Below are 15,719 nucleotides of genomic sequence, written 5' to 3' on the forward strand. Positions count from 1 at the left end.
CTGATCCTGGGGACACGGGATCCAATGCTGAAAGGATTCTTGTCCACCCCAAAACCGCCCCAAACTAGCAAAAATGAGCGCCACGACAGAAGCCATGGTGTTTATCACTGCCCTAACGACAGTAGCAGCTTTCTTTCTACAGAGCACAATAGCCCCCGAATGGAAGAAGACGCACAGGAAAGAGGGAACCAGTTTTTGGGAAGGAGGGAAGGGAAACATCCTGGGTAGATAATAATAATAACAACAATAATAATAATTTTGGTATTTGTTAGGCGCTTGCTGTGTGCAAAGCACTTTTCTAAGCGCTGGGGAAGATACAAGGTGATCAGGTTGTCCCATGTGGGGCTCACAATCTTAATCCCCATTTTACAGATAAGGTAACTGAGGCCCAGAGAAGTGAAGCGAGTGACTTGCCAAAGTGGCGGGGCTGGAATTCGAACCCATGACCTCTGACTCCCAAGCGCATGCTCTTTCCACTGAGCCACACTGCTTCTCTTAGAACCCAGGCCTCGGAGTCAGAAGGTCATGGGTTCTAATTCCGGCTCCGCCACTTGTCTGCTGTGTCACCCTGAGTGCTTAGAACAGTGCTTGGCACATAGTCAGCGCTTAACAGCGTGGCTCAGTGGAAAGAGCCCGGGCTTGAGAGTCAGAGGTCGTGGATTCTAATCCCGGCTCCGCCACATGTCTGCTGTGTGACCTTGGGCAAGTCACTTAACTTCTCTGAGCCTCAGTTCCCTCATCTGTAAAATGGGGATTAAGACTGTCAGCCCCACGTGGGACAGCCTGATCACCCTGTATCCCCCTCAGCGCTTAGTACAGTGCTTGGCACACAGTAAGCGCTTGACAAATGCCATCATTATTATTATTAACAAATACCATCATCATTATTATCATTATTAAGTCACTTCTCCGTGCCTCGGTTGCCTTATCTGTAATATGGGGATTGGGACAGTGAGCCCCCGTGGGACAGGGATTGTGTCCAACGCAATTTGTTGTGTCTACCCCAGTGCTTAGTAGAGTGCCTGGCACATAGTAAGTGCTTAAGAAATACCATTATTATTATTATTATTATTATTATTATTATTATTACTTGGATCTACCTAATCTAAACCACTTCGTAATTCCACCTGAAGCCAGGAGGGGGCAGCAGTCTCCTAAAGAAGGCCCAGAGCCCAGTGAAAAGCCAAGTTACATATAATAATAATAATAATGATATTAATAATAATAATAATAATAATAATAATAAATGGCATTTCTTAAGCACTTACTATGTGCAAAGCACTGTTCTAAGCGCTGGGGGGATACAAGGTGATCAGGTTGTCCCACGTGGGGCTCCCAGTCATAATCCCCATTTTACAGATGAGGTAACTGAGGCACGGAGAATAATGATAATAATAATAATAATAATAATAATAATAATTATTATTATTATTATTATTATTATTATTATAGCATTTATTAAGCGCTTATTATGTGCAAAGCATTGTTCTAAGCACTGGGGGGATACAAGGTGATCAGGTTGTCCCACATGGGGCTCCCAGTCATAATCCCCATTTTACAGATGAGGTAACTTAGGCACGGAGAATAATGATAATAATAATAATAATAATAATAATAATAATTATTATTATTATTATTATTATTATAGCATTTATTAAGCGCTTATTATGTGCAAAGCATTGTTCTAAGCACTGGGGGGATACAAGGTGATCAGGTTGTCCCACATGGGGCTCCCAGTCATAATCCCCATTTTACAGATGAGGTAACTTAGGCACGGAGAATAATAATAATAATAATGATAACAATGATAATAATAATAATAATAATAATAATAATAATAGCATTTATTAAGTGCTTACTATGTGCAAAGCACTGTTCTAAGCACTGGGGAGATACAAGGTGATCAGTTTGCCCCACGTGGGGCTCCCAGTCATAATCCCCATTTTAAAGATGAGGTAACTGAGGCACGGAGAAGTTAGGTTAAGCCCAAAGTCACACAACTGACAATTGGCGGAGCCGGGATATCTGGAAACCGGTTCAATTCATTCCTTCAGTCGTATTTGCTGAGCGCTTACTGTGCGCAGAGCACTGTACTAAGCGCTTAAAGTTCTACCTTTCCCCAGCTGAACGCCGCAGTTCTTGGTGCAAACCCTGGAGGAGGCCAAACAGGGATCAGGGCCTCCCCCGGACCCCAACTCTCCACACACCCGGGGACATTTTCCAGCTCAAACTGCTTTCCTGAAGGGGCTTCACTGTGTGAAACAGCCAAAGTCAACAAAAGCCCTTGTCAATATCATCATTATTATTACAATGATGGTATTTGGTAAGCGCTTACTACATGCCAGGCATTGTACTAAGCGCTGGGGTTGCCAACTTGTAGTTCCCAAGCGCTTAGTACAGTGCTCTGCACACAGTAAGTGCTCAATAAATACGATTGATGATGATGATATAAGCAAATCGGGTTGGTCACAGTCTCGTCCCACATGGGACTCGAGGTTTCAATCCCCATATTACACATGAGGTAAATGAGGCACGGAGAATAATAATAATAATGGCATCTGTTAAGTGCTTACTATGTGCTAAGCACTGTTCTAAGTGCTGGGGAGGATACAAGGTGATCAGGTTGCCCCACGTGGGGCTCACAGCCTTCACCCCCATTTTACAGATGAGATAGCTGAGGCCCAGAGAAGTTAAGTGACTTGCCCAAAGTCACACAGCTGACAATTGGCAGGGCTGGGATTTTAGGGACCGTCTCTAGGTGTTGCCAACCTGTACTTCCCAAGCGCTTAGTACAGTGCTCTGCACACAGTAAGTGCTCAATGAATACGATGGAATGAATGACTGAATTTGAACCCATGACCTCTGACTCCCAAGCCCAGGCTCTTTCCATTGAGCCATGTTGCTTCTTGCTCAAGGTCTTACATTTTACAGATAGCTGAAGCACAGAGAAATGAAGTGACTTGCCCAAGGTCACACTGCAGACAAGTGGCGGAGCCGGGATTAGAACCCATGGCCTTCTGATCCCCAGGCTAGGTCATGGGTTCAAATTCCGGCTCCACCAACTGTCAGCTGTGTGACTTTGGGCACGTCACTTAAAATTCCCTGTGCCTCAGTTACCTCATCTGTAAAATGGGGATTAAAACTGTGAGCCTCCCGTGGGACAGCCTGATCACCTTGTAACCTCCTCAGCGCTTAGAACAGTGTTTGGCACATAGTAAGCACTTAACAAATAGCGCTCTGCACACAGTAAGTGCTCAATAAATACGATTGATTGAAATACCATCATTATTATGATTATTATATCCACTACACTATGCTGTGGCCTGCAACTGGATATTACCAGTACTGCTAATAAATAATAATGATTGTTAAGTGCTTACCATGAGCCAAGCACTGCACTGAGCATTGAGGCACATATCAGGTCAGACACAGTTCCTGTCCCTCATGGGGCTCATGGTCTCATTCATTCATTCATTCATTCATTCATTCATTCATTCATTCATTTATTCAATCGTATTTATTGAGCGCTTACTGTGTGCAGAGCACTGTACTAAGCGCTTGGGAAGTCCAAGTTGGCAACATCTAGAGACGGTCCTTACCCAACAGCGGGCTCACAGTCTAGAAGGGGGAGACACAAAAAAATCAAACATATTAACAAAATAAAATAAATAGAATAAATATGTACAAAATAAATAAATAGAGTAATAAATCCGTATAAACATGTATACAGGTGTTGTGGGGAGGGGAAGGAGATAAGGCGGGGGGGATTGGAAGGGGGAGGAGGGGGAGAGGAAGTTTTACTGTGACCTCACTATTGGGTAGGGACTGTCTCTATATGTTGCCAACTTGTACTTCCCAAGTGCTTAGTACAGTGCTCTGCACACAGTAAGCGCTCAATAAATACGATTAATAATAATAATAAGGAAGTGGGAGGGCGGAGCCGGGACTGAATCCCCATTCCGCCGATGACGAATCTGGCACGAGGAAGTTTAGGGACTTTTCCAAAGGTTTCCTAGCCTGCACAGCCTTCTATTCCTCCATCTACACCCACATCCTTGGAAAACTCATTTCCTTCCATGGCCTCAACTACCACCTCTATGCTCCCTTCAAGGCCCTACTGAGAGCTCACCTCCTCCGGGAGGCCTTCCCAGACTGAACCCCTTCCTTCCTCTACCCCTCGTCCCCCTCTCCATCCCCCATCTTACCTCCTTCCCTTCCCCACAGCACCTGTATATATGCATATATGTTTGTACATATTTATTACTCTATCTATCTATCTATTTATTTATTTATTTATTTATTTTACTTGTACATATCGATTCTATTTATTTTATTTGGTTAGTATGTTTGGTTTTGTTCTCTGTCTCCCCCTTTTAGACTGTGAGCCCACTGTTGGGTAGGGACTGTCTCTATATGTTGCCAACTTGTACTTCCCAAGCGCTTAGCACAGTGCTCTGCACACAGTAAATGCTCAATAAATACGATTGATTGATTGATTGATTGATGATTCCCAAATCTCCATCTCCAGCTCCGATCTCTCTCCCTCTCTGCAGTCTCACATCCCCTCCTGCCTTCAAGACATCTCTCCTTGGGTGTCCTCCCCGTCACCTCAAACTCAACACGTCTAAAACAGAACTTCTTATCGTCTTAGGAAGCAGCATGGCAGAGTGGACAGAGACTGGGCCCTGGGAGTCAGAAGGTCATGCGTTCTAATTCTGGCTCTGCCACTTGCCTGCTGTGTGACCTTAGGCAAGTCACTTCACTTCTCTGGGCCTATGTTACCTCATCTGTAAAATGGAGATTGGGACTGAAAGCCCCACGTGGGGCAGGGGCTGTGCCCAGCCCAATTTTCTTCATTCATTCATTCATTCATTCATATTTATTGAGGGCTTACTGTGTGCAGAGCACTGTACTAAGCGCTTGGGAAGTCCAAGTTGGCAACATATAGAGACGGTCCCTACCCAACAGTGGGCTCACAGTCTAGAAGGGGGAGACAGACAACAAAACAAAACATATTAACAAAATAAAATAAATTGAATAAATATGTACAAATAAAATAGAGTAATAAATATGTACAAACAATTTTCTTGTATCCACCCCAGTTATTACAGTGTCTAGCACACAGTAAGCACATACAATTTTCTTGTATCCACCCCAGTTATTACAGTGTCTAGCACATAGTAAGCACATAACAAACACCAACATTTTTTTCCCCATCAAACCCTGTCCTCCCTGTGACTTCCCCATCACTGTAGATGGCACCACCATCCTTCCATCCTCACCACGCTGAGAAGCAGTGTGGCTCAGTGGAAAGAGCCCGGGCTTTGGAGTCAGAGGTCATGGGTTCAAATCCCGGCTCTGCCAATTGTCAGCTATGTGACTTTGGGCAAGTCACTTCACTTCTCTGGGCCTCAGTGACCTCATCTGGAAAATGGGGATGAAGACTGTGAGCCCCCCCGTGGGACAACCTGATCACCTGGTAACCTCCCCAGTGCTTAGAACAGTGCTTTGCACATAGTAAGCACTTAATAAATGCCATCATTATTATTATGATTCTTAAGACTGTGAGCCCCATGTGGGACAGGGACTTTAACTCATTCATTTGTTCATTTTATCACATTTACTGAACGCTTACTGTGTGCAGAGCACTGTACTATATGCTGGGGAGTGTGGAGAGGGAATGTGACTATTGTTGCATTGTACTTTCCCAAGTGCTTAGTCCAGTGCTCTGCACATAGTAAGTGCTCAATAAATATGCTTGAATGAATAAAACAATCAGCAGGCACATTCCCTGCCAACAATGAGCTATTTGTTTGTATCCACCCCGGGGGCTTAGAACAGTGCCTGGTAATAATAATAATAATAATAATAATAATAATAATAATAATAATAATAATAATAATAATAATATTTATTAAGTGCTTATTATGTGTAAAGCACTGTTCTAAGCACTGGGGAGGTTACAAGGTCATCAGGTTGTCCCACAGGGGGCTCACAGTCTGAATCCCCATTTTACAGATGAGGGAACTGAGGCCCAGAGAAGCCAAGTGACTTGCCCAAAGTCACACAGCTGCCAATTGGTGGAGCCGGGATTTGAACCCCTGACCTCTGACTCCAAAACCTGGGCTCTTCCCACTGAGCCACACTGCTTCTCCATAAGAAATGTTCACCAAATGCCTCATTATTTCTATGTTTGGTTTTCAGAGGACTTTCAAAGGGCTGGGGCACACTTTAAACCCAATTTCAGCAACTTTGGGAAATCTATGCCTGCCCTTGGTTTGGTACCTTTTATTCACTCCTCCCTCAGCCCCCATCACACTTAATAATAATAATAATTGGCATTTGTTAAGCGCTTACTATGTGCAAAGCACTGTTCTCTCAAAGGTCACCAATGACCTGCTGCTTGCCAAATCCAACGGCTCCTACTCTGTCCTAATCCTCCTCGACCTCTCAGCTGCCTTTGACACTGTGGACCACCCCCTTCTCCTCCACACGTTATCTGACCTTGGCTTCACAGACTCCGTCCTCTCCTGGTTCTCCTCTTATCTCTCCGGTCGTTCTTTCTCAGTCTCTTTTGCAGGCTCCTCCTCCCCCTCCCATCCTCTTACTGTGGGGGTTCCCCAAGGTTCAGTGCTTGGTCCCCTTCTGCTCTCAATCTACACTCACTCCCTTGGTGATCTCGTTCGCTCCCACGGCTTCAACTATCATCTCTACGCTGATGACACCCAGATCTACATCTCTGCCCCTGCTGTCTCCCCCTCCCTCCAGGCTCGCATCTCCTCCTGCCTTCAGGACATCTCCATCTGGATGTCCGCCCGCCACCTAAAGCTCAACATGTCGAAGACTGAGCTCCTTGTCTTCCCTCCCAAACCTTGTCCTCTCCCTGACTTTCCCATCTCTGTTGACGGCACTACCATCCTTCCCATCTCACAAGCCTGCAACCTTGGTGTCATCCTCGACCCCGCTCTCTCATTCACCCCTCACATCCAAGCCGTCACCAAAACCTGCCGGTCTCAGCTCCGCAACACTGCCAAGATCCGCCCTTTCCTCTCCATCCAAACCGCTACCCTGCTAATTCAAGCTCTCATCCTATCCCGTCTGGACTACTGCACTAGCCTTCTCTCTGATCTCCCATCCTCGTGTCTCTCTCCACTTCAATCCATACTTCATGCTGCTGCCCGGATTATCTTTGTCCAGAAACGCTCTGGACATATCACTCCCCTCCTCAAAAACCTCCAATGGCTACCGATCAATCTGCGCATCAGGCAGAAACTCCTCACCCTGGGCTTCAAGGCTGTCCATCACCTCGCCCCCTCCTACCTCACCTCCCTTCTCTCCTTCTACTGCCCAGCCCGCACCCTCCGCTCCTCCACCACTAATCTCCTCACTGTACCTCGCTCTCGCCTGTCCCGCCATCGACCCCCGGCCCACGTCATCCCCCGGGCCTGGAATGCCCTCCCTCTGCCCATCCGCCAAGCTAGCTCTCTTCCTCCCTTCAAGGCCCTGCTGAGAGCTCACCTCCTCCAGGAGGCCTTCCCAGACTGAGCCCCTTCTTTCCTCTCCCCCTCGTCCCCCTCTCCATCCCCCCGTCTTACCTCCTTCCCTTCCCCACAGCACCTGTATATATGTATATATGGTTGTACATATTTATTACTCTATTTATTTATTTTACTTGTACATTTCTATCCTACTTATTTTATTTTGTTGGTATGTTTGGTTCTGTTCTCTGTCTCCCCCTTTTAGACTGTGAGCCCACTGTTGGGTAGGGACTGTCTCTATGTGATGCCAATTTGTACTTCCCAAGCGCTTAGTACAGTGCTCTGCACATAGTAAGCGCTCAATAAATACGATTGATTGATTGATTGATTGTTCTAAGCGCTGAACTTATGTACACAGCTGTAATTTGCTCATTCATATTCACGTCTGCCTCCCCTTCTAGCTTTCAGCTTGTCGTGGGCAAAGAAAGTGTCTACCAACTGTGTCGTAGCACTTTCCCAAACACTTAGTACAGTGCTCTGCACATAGTAAATACTCAGTAAATACCAATGATTGATTACCTTTCTTCAACTGCCGGGCTTCTCAAACCAAGCTAGTCCCGAGCCTGGCTCTCGCCACTCCCAAAGTCAAACCTTGCCCAGGCTTTTCCTTTGGCCTGGAATTCCCTCCCGTCTTCTCAGCCAACGGATCACGGCTCCTCCCATCTTCAAAGCCCTTCGGATACTGACCGCTAGATTATAAACTTCTAAGGGGCAGAGATCACGTTTGCTGCTCTTCCAAGGGCTCAGAACGGTTCTCTACCCACAGTAGGTACTCAATAAATACCACTGATTAATTAACTGAATATTAACCGTCTACGGGGCAACATCTAACAACTAAGGAAGTGCGGCCCAGTGGAAAGATTACAGTCCCGGGAGAAAGAGGACCTGGGTTCCAATCCCGGCTCTGTCACTTGTCAGCTGTGTGACTTTAGGCAAGTCACTTCACTTCTCTGGGCCTCAGTTCCCTCATCTGTAAAATGGGGATTAAGATTGTGAGCCGGGACAACCTGATCACCTTGTATCCCCCCCAGCGCTTAGAGCAGTGCTTCTCACATAGTTCTAACAAATGCCATTATTATTATTAGTAGCAGTAGTAGTCTAGGGCTAAACACTCAATACAGTGCTCTGCACAAAGTCACATACCATTAGCTGATTGATTGACTGATTAAGCGCTTAGTACAGTGCTCTGCACACAGTAAGTGCTCAATAAATATGATTGAATGAATGAATGATTGATACTAATCCCAGTTCTGCCATTTGCTTATGTGACTTTAGGCAAGTCACTTCAATCAATCAATCAATCGTATTTATTGAGCGCTTACTGTGTGCAGAGCACTGTACTAAGCGCTTGGGAACGTCACTTCTCTGGGCCTCACCTTCCCAAGCGCTTAGTACAGTGCTCTGCACATAGTAAGCACTCAATAAATATGATTGATGATGACTGTGAACCCAATGTGGGACAGGGACTGGGTCCCAACTGATCATGTTGGATCTACCACAGCACTTGGAATACAGTAATAATAATAATAAGGATGGCATTTGTTAAGTGCTTACTATGTGTAAAGCACTGTGGGGGATACAAGGTGATCAGGTTGTCCCACTTGAGGCTCACAATCTTAATCCCCATTTTACAGATGAGATAACTGAGGCTCAGAGAAGTGGCTTGCCCAAGGTCACACAGCAGACATGTGGCAGAGCCGGAATTCGAACCCATGACCTCTGACTCCCAAGCCCGGGCTCTTTCCAGTGAGCCACGCAGCTTCTCTATAATGTTGGCATTTGTTAAGCGCTTACTAGGTGCGAAGCACTGTTCTAAGCGCAGGGGGATACAAGGTGATCAGGTTGTCCCATGTGGGGCTCACAGTCTGAATCCCCATTTTACAGATGAGGTAACTGAGGCCCAGAGAGGTTAAGTGACTTGCCCAAAGTCACACAGCTGACAAGTGGAGGAGCCGGGATTAGAACCCATGACCTCTGACTCCAAAGCCCGGGCTCTTTCCACTGAACCACGCTGCTTCTGAAGAAATACGACTATCATTGCAGTAGTGATCATTTATTTCCTGCGACAGTGGGAAGGCCTCCAATGAGGGGTAGCGGCAATAAAGTTATAAAGTTACTTGGTTTATTTATTTATTTATTTATTTTATTTATTTTATTTATCCATTTATTTTATTTTGTTAATATGTTTGGTTTTGTTCTCTGTCTCCCCCTTTTAGACTGTGAGCCCACTGTTGGGTAGGAACTGTCTCTGTGTGTTGCCAACTTGTACTTCCCAAGCGCTTAGTACAGTGCTCTGCACACAGTAAGCGCTCAATAAATACGATTGATGATGATGATGATGGTTGTGGACTTTTTTCAGCACTTACCACGAGCCAAGCACTGAGCTAAGGCTCAAGGATGGGGCAGTTATAGGGAAATCAGATCAGCACAGTCCCTGCCCTGCATGGGGCATATCAAGCGCTTAGTACAGTGCTCTGCACATAGTAAGCGCTCAATAAATACGATTGATTGATTGATGGGGCATATCATGGAAGCGGCACAGAGAACGGGTACCTTAGCCCCATTTCACAGGTGAGGAAGCCGAGACTGTGAGCTCCGTATCAGCAGGGATTGCGTCTCATTTGTTGGACTCAAGTGGACAGTGTTTTGCACAAAGTAGGCGCAAAATCAAAATGACTGATAAAGGGGCTGACAGAGAGGTGGAATGATTCGTCCAAGGTCATTCAGCAGGGCCAGTGGCAAACTGGGATTCGAACTCGAGTCTTCTGACTCCCAAGCCCGGGCTCTGCCTAGCCCCAAGATTTTTGCAACCTCTAGAGGTCCGTGGCTCACACTTGGAGATATACTATTCCCTCTCCGTGTCACCCTTGCATTTGGATCTTACCCCTTGAGGCACTTGTTATAATAATAACAATAATTCAATCGTATTTACTGAGTGCTTACTGTGTGCAGAGCACTGTCCTAAGCGCTTGGGAAGTACAAGTTGGCCACATGGACAGACAGACAACAAAACAGAACATATTAACGAAATAAAATAAATGGAATAAATATATACAAGTAAAAGAAATACATTCATTCATTCAATCATATTTATTGAGTGCTTACTGTGTGTAGAGCACTGTACAATTTGGCAACATATAGAGACGGTCCCTACCCAACAGTGGGCTCACGGTCTAGAAGAATAATGATGGTATTCGTTAAGCGCTTACTATATGCCTAGCGCTGGGGTAGATACAAGGTAAGCAGGTTGTCCCACGTGGGGCTCACAGTCTTCATCCCCATTTTACAGATGAGGTAACTGAGGCACAGAGAAGTAAAGTGACTTACCCAAAGTCACACAGCTGACAAGGGGCAGAGGCAGGATTAGAACCCATGATCTCCGACTCCCAAGCCCGGGCTCTTTCCACTAAGCCACGTTGCTTCTCCACCTCATCCTCAGCCCCGCAGCACTTATCCATACTTAGCCCTAATTTATTTTAATACTTGTCTCCCCGATCGACCGAAAGCTCCTTGTGTGCAGAGATCATGCCTACTAACTGTTTTATACTTTCCCAAGGGCTTATTACAGTGCTTTTCCTTTCTATTTCTTTTAATGTATATATGTATATATGTTTGTACATATTTATTACTCTATTTATTTTACTTGTACATATCTATTCTATTTTATTTTGTTAGTATGTTTGGTTTTGTTCTCTGTCTCCCCCTTTTAGACTGTAAGCCCACTGTTGGGTAGGGACTGTCTCTATATGTTGCCAACTTGTACTTCCCAAGCGCTCAGTACAGTGATCTGCACACAGTACGCGCTCAATAAATACGATTGATTGATTGATTGATTTTAATGGTTTTGTTAATAATAATAATGATGATGACATTTGTTAAGCGCTTACTATGTGCAAAGCACTGTTCCAAGCGCTGGGGAGGTTACAAGATGATCAGGTTGCCCCATGGGAGGCTCACAGTCTAAATCCCCATTTACCAGACGAGGTCACTGAGGCCCAGAGAAGTGAAGTGACTTGCCCAAAGTCACACAGCTGACAATTGGCGGAGCCGGGATTGGAACCCATGACCTCTGACTCCAAAGCCCGGGCTCTTTTCCACTGAGCCACGCTGCTTCTCAAGCGCTTACTATGTGCCAGGCACTGTACTAAGCACTAGGGTAGATAGAGGCTAATCAGGGTGGACACAGTCCCTGTCTCACATGGGATTCACAGTCTTCTCACAGTCTCAATCGCCATTTTACAGATGAGGCAACTGAGGCAGAGTAGTGAAGTGACTTGCCCATGCAGATGAGTGGTGGAGCCAGGATCAGAACCCAGGTCCTTTTGGCTCTCGGGGCTGTGTTCTGAACACAGTAAACACTCAACAAATAGCACTGATTAACCGATGGACTGATTGATTTATATCAGTTTAGGCTTTGGAGACACAATTTCATTGTAGGGTGGGAATTACGGTTTATCTGTTTATCTGTGCCGGGAAAGGCCAGGGGCTAAAGCAGAGTGATAGCAGCCATTCAGAAAAACTTGCCAGTCCAGTAGTAATGGCTAGTAATGGCCTCCTCCAAGAAGCCTTCCCTGACTAAATCCTCCTTTCCTCTTCTCCTACTCCCTTGATGATGATGATATTTGTTAAGCGCTTACTATGTGCAAAACACTGTTCTAATCACTGGGGAAGTTACAAGGTGATCAGGTTGTTCCCAAGCGGGGGCTCACAGTCTTCATCAACATTTTACAGATGAGGGAACTGAGGCACAGAGAAGTTAAGTGACTTGCCCAAAGTCACACAGCTGACAATTGGCAGAGCCGGCATTCGAACCCATGACCTCTGACTCCAAAGCCCAGGCTCCTTCCACTGAGCCACGCTGCTTCCCTTCTGCATCACTCTACTTGCTCCCTTAATTCACGCCTCCCCCCCACCCAGCCTTACACCACTTAAGTACATATCTGTACTTTATATTAATGTCTATCTCCCCCTCTAGATTGTAAGCTCATTGTGGGCAGGGAATGTGTTTGCTCTATTGTTACATTGTCCTTTCCCAAGCACTTAGTACAGTGCTCTGCCACCATTGGAAAACGTTTAGTACATATTTACTATTCTTTTTATTTTGCTAATGATGTGCATCTAGCTTTAATTCTATTTGTTCTGGTGATTTTGACACCTGTCTACATGTTTTGTTTTGTTGTCTGTCTCCCCCTTCTAGACTGTGAGCCCGTTGTTGGGTAGGGTCCATCTCTATATGTTGCCGACTTGTACTTCCCAAGCGCTTAGTACAGTGCCCTGCACACAGTAAGCGCTCAATAAATACGCCTGAATGAATGAATGAACTAAGTGCTCAAAAAGTATGGCTGACTGTATTTGGGAGGGAGGCAGGGGGCAGAAACAGCTGCGGCCCCACAAGGACAGGTTTATAAGGGAGTAATGAACCAATAATTACAGTGATAATAATTGTACTTGTTAAGCGCTTACCATCTCCCCCTGCCTTCAGGACATCTCCATCTGGATGTCTGCCCGCCACCTAAAACTCAATATGTCCAAGACTGAACTCCTTGTCTTCCCTTCCAAACCCTGCCCTCCCCCTGACTTTCCCATCACTGTTGACGGCACTACCATCCTTCCCGTCTCACAAGCCCGCAACCTTGGTGTCATCCTCGACTCCGCTCTCTCATTCACCCCTCACATCCGAGCCGTCACCAAAACCTGCCGGTCTCAGCTCCGCAACATCGCCAAGATCCGCCCTTTCCTCTCCATCCATACCGCTACCCTGCTCATTCATGATCTCATCCTATCCCGTCTGGACTACTGCATCAGCCTTCTCTCTGATCTCCCATCCTCATGTCTCTCCCCACTTCAATCCATACTTCATGCTGCTGCCCAGATTGTCTTTGTCCAGAAACGCTCTGGGCATGTTACTCCCCTCCTCAAAAATCTCCAGTGGCTACCAGTCAATCTGCACATCAGGCAGAAACTCCTCACCTTCATCTTCAAGGCCGTCCATCCCCTCGCCCCCTCCTACCTCACCTCCCTTCTCTCCTTCTCCAGCCCAGCCCGCACTCTCCGCTCCCAACGACAGTCTAGAAGGGGGAGACAGACAACAAAGCAAAACCTGTAGATCGGTGTCTTTTTAGACTGTGAGCCCACTGTTGGGTAGGGACTGTCTCTACATGTTGCCAACTTGTACTTCCCAAGCGCTTAGTACAGTGCTCTGCACACAGAAAGCCCTCAATAAATATGGTTGAATGACCGAGCGAATGAACACTGCTGGGACATGTGAGGAGAATGAGGGAAGGCAGGATAATAATAATAATAATAATAATAATAATGGCATTTGTTAAGCGCTTCCTATGTGCAAAGCACTGTTCTAAGCGCTGGGGGGGATACAAGGTGATTAGATTGTCCCGCGTGGGGCTCACAGTCATCATCCCCATTTTACAGATGAGGTCACTGAGACTCTGAGAAGTTAAGTGACTTGCCCAAGGTCACACAGCCAACATGTGGCGGAGCCGGAATTCGAACCCACGACCTCTGACTCCAAAGCCCATGCTCTGTCCACTGAGCCACGGATCTCCAATGGGCCGGGCTTTTGAAAGACGCTCAAACAATTCCTCAGACGATGCTGACTCCTGCTGAAAATGGGAGTCAATTAACTGGAAACAGATTTGTTTGCAAGGAGGGAGTGTCCCTCTTTGAAGCTTTGTAAGGACAGACAACTAGGCAAAACCATTCTTATTAGGTCACACCGCAGACAAGCGGTGGAACAGACAAGTGCTTAGTACAGTGCTCTGCACACAGAAAGCGCTCAATAAATATGATTGAATGACTGAGCGAATGAACACAGCTGGGACACGTGAGGAGAATGAGGGAAGGCAGGATCTCCAAATGGGCCGGGCCTTTGAAAGACTCTCAAACAATTCCTCAGACAATGCTGACTCCTGCTGAAAATGGGAGTCAATTAAACTGAAAACAGATTTGTTTGCAAGGAGGGAGTGTCTCTCTTTGAAGCTTTGTAAGGCCAGACAACTAGGCAAAACCGAAAACAACAAACATTAAGGATGAACGCACAACAACATTGTACACACAATGAGGCTGGGACTGTAGACCAACCAAAGATTCTACAGAAACTTCCCCTCCAGCACCACCTTCCTTCCTGTCTCACAAGTCTAATAATAATAATAATAATAATAATAATAATAATAATGGTATTTGTTAAGCGCTTACTATGTGCAAAGCACTGTTCTAAGCGCTGGGGGGATACAAGGTGATGAGGTTGTCTCACGTGGGGCTCACAGTCTTAATCCCCATTTTACAGATGAGGTAACTGAGGCTCAGAGAAGTGGCTTGCCCAGGGTCACACAGCCGACAAGTGGTGGATCAGGGATTCGAACCCATGACCTCTGACTCCCAAGCGCATGCTCTTTCCACTGAGCCATGCTGCTTCTCTAACCTTGGCATTATCCTCCACTCAACCCAGCATGGCTTAGTGGAAAGATCCCGAGCTTGGGAGTCAGAGGTCATGGGTTCTAATCCCAGCTCCGCCGCTTGTCTGCTGTGTGACTTTGGGCAAGTGGCTTAACGTCTCTGTGCCTCAGTTACCTCATCTGTAAAATGGGGATGTCACCTGTCTACATGTTTTGTTTCACCTATCTACATGTTTTCTTTTGTTGTCTGTCTCCCCATTCTATAATAATAATAACTTGTACTATGTTGCCAACTTGTACTTCCCAAGCACTTAGCACAGTGCTCTGCACATAGTAAGCGCCCAATAAATACGATTGAATGAATGAATGAATTTGTTAAGCGCTTACTATGTGCCAAGCACTGTTCTAAGCGCTGGGGGGGGTTACAAGGTAGTCAGGTTGCCCCACGTGAGGCGCACACTTTTTAATCCCCATTTTCCAGATGAGGTAACTGAGGCCCAGAGAAGTGAAGTGACTTGCCCAAAGTCACACAGCTGACAGGTGGCGGAGCCGGGATTAGAACCCGTGACCTCTCACTCCCAAGCCCGGGCTCTTCTCACTGAGCCACGCTGCTTCTCTAAAGCAGCTGCTTCTTCTGGACTGTGAGCCCGCAGTTGGGTAGGGACCGTCTCTATGTGTTGCCGACTTGTACTTCCCAAGCGCTTAGTACAGTGCTGTGCACACAGTAAGCGCTCAATAAATACGATTGATGATGATGATGACTTGTACT

General features: G+C 46.1%; 1 protein-coding gene across 4 annotated transcripts in view; it reads right to left on the reverse strand.

The window, feature by feature from the left end:
* Positions 1-15,719, reverse strand: part of RASSF4 (Ras association domain family member 4) — a 134,826-nt gene that overhangs the window by 53,028 nt on the left and 66,079 nt on the right. The window lies entirely within an intron of this gene.

Source organism: Tachyglossus aculeatus, chromosome 3 (genome assembly GCF_015852505.1).
Source record: "Tachyglossus aculeatus isolate mTacAcu1 chromosome 3, mTacAcu1.pri, whole genome shotgun sequence".
Taxonomy (NCBI): Eukaryota; Metazoa; Chordata; class Mammalia; order Monotremata; family Tachyglossidae; genus Tachyglossus; species Tachyglossus aculeatus.